Genomic DNA, 6,000 nt, shown 5'->3' on the forward strand with positions numbered 1-6,000 from the left:
TGTCTTGGAGTTTGAAGACACGTGACTAATGAATAACTGATGTATGTGTGCAACTGCAGGAAAACATGCTTGGTATAGCATGGTAGGGCAACAACCAATATGTATTTTGCATTAATAAAACACTAACTATTGAGTGTATGTGGTAACATAATAAGACTCAGTGGCAGTAAAAGAAGACAAGAGGGCTTGCTAATGGAGGATAGAGAGCAGTGGCTTGCCAAGGGCTGATGAAACCACCAAGAGTGGTTTGCCTTGGACTGAAGAACCCACTAGAAATTTTGTGGACTGATGAAGCTACTGGACAAGAGATGAAGATACTCAGGTACTTGGGATGGCTGAGGAAACACCAGGTATACTACTTCTTACACTCTTTGAAGTAATACCCAACAAGGGTGATCTATGTGCTCCCATGGTAGTTTGTCCAATTGAGGAAACTTCCCATTTTAAACTCTCACCCTCCTATGGTTGCCTGAGGATTGAAGAAACCACTAGTGTGGCTTGCCTCAAGAACCATTGGGAAGTTTGTGGTCTGAAGAACCTATTGATTCATTAGTAGCTTGCCACTAAGGAATCTTCCCATGTTTTCATATTAAGCTCTCCTCCTCTTGTAATTGAGTAGTGGCTTGTCTACGACTTAAAAAACCACTGGGAAGCTTGTAGTTTAAAGAACCTACTGATTCAATAGTAGCTTGCCACTGAAGAACCTTCCCATGTTATAATAAGACTACTCTCCCGATTTAGAGATGTGATTCTTTGTGAAAGAAGGAACCCTTGTGATAAAGGTTGAATTGAGGCTCTTTGTGCTCTGCATGAACCTTTGACGAGGAGTTGTTGAGAGCACTTGATAAATGTGCTTTGTTAATGACACATGTGATGAGCCCCAAAAATGGATAATTATTTGGGCTCATTCAACCTCCTAATTCGACTTAATCCACCATTCTCATTATTTTATTGCATGTTTTTTATTATATTTATGCTAATAGAGTGAATTGGGTTAGTCATTATGCCAACAAGTCTAATGTGTGCTTTGTGTAGCCTTTTTGGTCAATTTGGAGACAAAATCAAAGGTGTAAATGAGCACTTGGCAGCCAAATTCGTGGGAGAACAAGGGAGAGGATTTGTAGGAAGGTGTCCCCTTCATTTATGGGCCCTTACCTCGAATTCTCCACCATCAGCTTGGAGTTCAAGGGCCACCAAATCGATTATCGCAAGGGCAGCCAAGCAAGTCAAGTAGGACTGTTGTTAACTACAAGTTTTGGGCAGCCGAGTCCCTAAAGTTTAGGAGGACTATTGGGGTCCTCAATTTGTATAAATAAGAAGGCGTAGGGCCTCATTTTGGTTAGCAAGTAGTTAGTCACTTTATAGTCATTTTGTATTCATTTTGTAGTCACTTTGTAGTTCGATTTTTAGGCAGTAGATTAGCTTTGCTTTCAGCACATTTTCAAGTTCTCCTTGTGGACAGTTTTTAGAATGTAACATTTCTTTTGATCAATAAAGATGAATCCAACTTTGCACCAGCTCTAAATCTCTCTTAGGAGGCTGTAGCTCTTGGGGTTGGGCCCATCTCAAGTGCCCAGTACCTCCTTTGTTTACTTTCATGTGTCTTTGCTGCATTCTTAGAATAAAATATGTTATTTAGATTTAAACCTTGTTTTATTATTTAGGTTGTTTTTGACGAGTAAAATAACTTTTCATGCTCATATTTAGTTGATAGGTTGCTAACAGAAAAAGCTTCAAGGAAAGGGCCAACAAACATCCATGGTTTCACCTCTCCCTCAGTGGGATCAGGAGCTGTGACTAGGATGACTTTGCTGCCCACAAAAACATTGATTTTGCTTTACCATGCAATCACTAGTGTTTGATCTTCATGTGTAGAAGATGATTACAAGTTCAGACTTTCATTTGCTTAGTTGCATGAGTTAAAATACATGGTTTCATTGTAGGACACACTTCTGTTCATTCTCTTTACTGACAGCTAGCAAATTAGGTCAACGAAACTAGGTCTTTGAATTTACAAGTCTTTGTTGGTTCAGATTGGAAAAACGACTTACAGAGCACCTGTACCACTCCTTCATCTGCTTATTCTCCATCAGCACCATCCACTCCACCCTCTACTTAGAATCCTTACCTCATGTTTGCCACATTTGCTCACATAACCCTAGTTTTTGTACATCATTGTTTAAGCCTTCTTTGAGCCAACTTAGCTATCTACACCTTCTCACCACTCCATCCACCAGTCCCTGGGCCACTTCAGACCCCTATCCTACCTCCATATCCATTCATGCATCTTCCCTCACTCACCCATCCTCCAAAATCCAATTTTAAAACATCCTGTAGAAATTTCTGAACATCCTGTAGAAATTCCTGAAACATCATGTAGAACCCCTGCAGACTTCCTGTAGAAGCTCACGAATGAGGTTTCTTGATAGACAAACTCTGTGAAACTCTCTGGAAGGGTGTTAGGGACCCCTTAGGCCCTCTTTGAACCTTCCCGACCTCTTCCAAGCATTTCCTCTCGCCAATCCACCTCTGCACAGTAAAAAACAGTTAAATTGTATGCATGATAATTGTGACAACTTATTCAAAAATACAAAAAGATGTTTTCTTCAGATAGTGATAACTTAGACACATGCATTTTACCTTCCTAGAAGTCAATGGCATCTCTTTCAGTAGCTTGCATCCTCTTTTTCGCATCAGTAGGGCTAGCTGGTAAAATTAGGGTTTGCTAGGGTTTGCATTTCCTTTCCGCTTTCCAGTTTCTTTCTGCAAGTAAATTAGCTCCTTTGAGTTATCTTTCATTCATCAGTTAAAAAGCTTCTTCTAAGAGCTCATAGAAGTTGGCTTAAGCTCCTAGCGGACTTGTGCCAGCTGACCAAGTGACAGCTGCGGCAAGAGCTAGTACTTGTGCATACAGCACCGTCGCTTCCAAGTTTGTTACGAACTACTGGGTTGATAAAATTAAAGAAGGGAGTTCCAGGAGTTGCAGCATTATTGCTGCAATACTGGGGCCCACCAACATGAATGATTGAGCAATCAATCAAAGGACAAGACAAACGGTATACTTATTTTTATTTTGCAAATTTTCTATGATGAATCTCATGAGAGATTGTATGCCATGTTATAGGAAAGCATGGGAATTGCCTAGACGGGGTAAATGAAGCGAACTAAAAAGATGACTACAACAACTTGGAGATATCAGAGTGTGCAAAAAAATCACCAAGAAAGCTACAAGTGTGCCACTGAAGGATGGTTGAGTTAATGTACACACATATGCATGGAGTTGTTGGACAATCGACTAAGTATGTGAGTTGTAAATGTTGTAAAGAGCTATGTATATAAAGCTCAATAAACATTATGTGTTTGTTTTAAACATTCGTTTGTGTTGCATATCAGTAAAGAACACTGAGGATGATGTTCCCCCAAGGGGGAGGTGTTTGTAACAACCCAATTGCCTATCCTCATGTATGCAATGTAAATACTTTTATGAATTAAAAGAAAAAATGGTTGAGAAAAGGACACAGATTCCAAGTCTTAAGGAGGGAGATTGCTTGAGGAAGTTGGTTGGTTTAAATATCAGTCATGGGCTGACTGAGTGGTTTTAATGGACCTGATCGTGTATTAAATTCAGCTAAAAATGAAGGATATGCCCATGTGTCTTTTGGGCAAAACTATAAGCCAAGAAATGACATTTTTTAATGGAAGGTGAGAGTGTTGGAAGAGGGAAGTATGGCCAAAGCACACAAGAGAGTATGGGTTGCACTATCCACGGAGTTGGTCCATGTAGACCACTCAAAAGGGATAGAACCATTGTGGACGGGAAAGAGGAGGAGATACTCCTTCACTCTATTACAATGAGGAGGGAACAACACAGGAGGAGGAGTGTTAGGTAAAGGAAAATAATTGAGAAACCAGCTGAAGAACCCTCATGAAGAGGCTTGCTAGGAAGAAAACATGTAGTGGCCAACTAAAGAACCCTCGTGAAGAGGCTTGTTGCGAAGAAAAATACAAAGGCTAGCTAAAGAACTCTTGTGAAGAGGCTTGCTAGGAAGAAATCATATAGAGCAACGGTTGAATGAAGGTTGAAGGGACCCACCGGAAGCTTGGGAATTGAAGAACCTACTACGTTGGGGAAGAAACGCTCTGGCATTTGTGAGACTGAGGAACCAACATGAGTTGCCTTGGGGTTGAAAGTTTGGTGTTTGTATTACTAATGAATGACATGGAGAAGTGATTCTTCTATCTATCAGTAGCATATCCACTGAAGAAACTTCTTGTAATGTGGATTCTCATCTCTTGACAACGAGCTCATAACTCTCTGTAGTATGGTATCTTGGTAAGGACGTTAATCCCAGTTGTAAGTCTGGAAGACTAAGAGGAAATTTGTGTAATTGGTGGATGAATGTGTTTCGTTCTTGTAACATCTTGTTCAACTGGAAACATGATTTGGTTTCCTTTCTATGAATACTCTACCTCAAACTTTGGAATCTGGCTCGGAGGTGATAACTGCAAGAAAGTCTTGGTTGCAGCTTGTTTATGGTTGGGTGGAGAGTTGAAGTCCAAATCTCAGTTGTTGAGCACATTTTAATGAGACAAGTATATTCAAGCCTTTATGCATTAATTGTCATGCATATGTTTAATGTGTTGGGTCTAATACATGTGATGATATTGGTTCATTGTGCTAGTTAATGCTTGTGACATAAAGAGGAATGAGAATTCTTGTACAATGTTAAAGATCTACGTGATCGATGAGGAATGGATCATTCCTGGAGGACTAATGTATCTTTTTTCACTTAAGATTCATGGCCATTTATTATATGCTAGCACAAAGCTATTAATTGGCTAGATTAATGGTGAGGGATGTGAATTGGACATAAAAAAATGTATTGCAGGTGTTGTGAATATATTTATAGGAATAGGCTTGTTCCTGTGTTCATTATGGGCTTGAAACTTGGCTTAAGGTTTGTGTTTGGTGAGACAAACATATCTCTGTTAATTAAATAAATGAATAAGCTGGGAAGGAATTGGTTGTTTGGCCCAAACCTGAATCCTACAATCTCAAGAAGGATAACATTCTGAACTGCTTATGTGGAGGTCTAAATACTATGTATTCATAGGTTGGGTTAAGGCCTTTAGAAGCTCAGAAGAGGTAGTGTTCGCATGTATGTGGTCTACATACACATAGGACGTTGAGGTGATTCCTTCAATCTATTGTGGTGTGAATTCCAGTGGTTGAGCTCCTATAACCCACTGGATTCAAGTTCGGGCATATTGCTCATGGCCCAAGTTTTGGGCAGAACTACCACAGCCGAGACAAGTTAGGCTCCTTTACAATGGTTTGATGCATCGTAAACAACATACACCTTCCATGTCTCACTTAGAACCACCATGGTTGAGTGATCCAAAAATGAAATGAAGGCATTACTGAACTAATTGCAAGTTAGTTTATGTGTTCTTATGCAACAAATCGAACTTGCAAAAACACATAAACTTGATAAAAATTCGCAACAAAAGAAAAGAATGGAGACTGAAAATAGAAGCAAGAAAAAGAAGACAAGTTGATAATGGAGTTCACCCCTCCTGGGCTACGTCTCTGGGTCCACTTCTAGTGTGACTGCTTTGTTAAGATGCTCATGTTGAAAATGTAGCAAGAAAATCTTGTTTCGACTTTGCCTTGGTCAAACTAGATTAAAATTCGAATTTCTATTTCAGCAGAATACTTGGAGGCAATTAACTGAGGTGACATGGCTCTTGTCACTTTGTTAACTCAATAAGTTCATGTTGGAAATACAAGTTGGCTCTTGTACATGATTGATTGCTCATTTGTAGCAATCTATTTCAGCTAGTTTGAGTTATTGTCAATTTAACTAGTTCTTACTGTCAGAATAACTAGTGGAGGTCAAGTTGTAGATGTGTAACTTCAACCACACTGAATGATCAACCAGTTAACTGATCAATCAACCCAAAATAGTTGTTGCATTCAGAGAATTCAAGTTACCCAAT

Source organism: Pinus tabuliformis, chromosome 8 (genome assembly GCF_031772625.1).
Source record: "Pinus tabuliformis cultivar Carrire ecotype Pingquan chromosome 8, CPIR1, whole genome shotgun sequence".
NCBI classification, from domain to species: Eukaryota; Viridiplantae; Streptophyta; class Pinopsida; order Pinales; family Pinaceae; genus Pinus; species Pinus tabuliformis.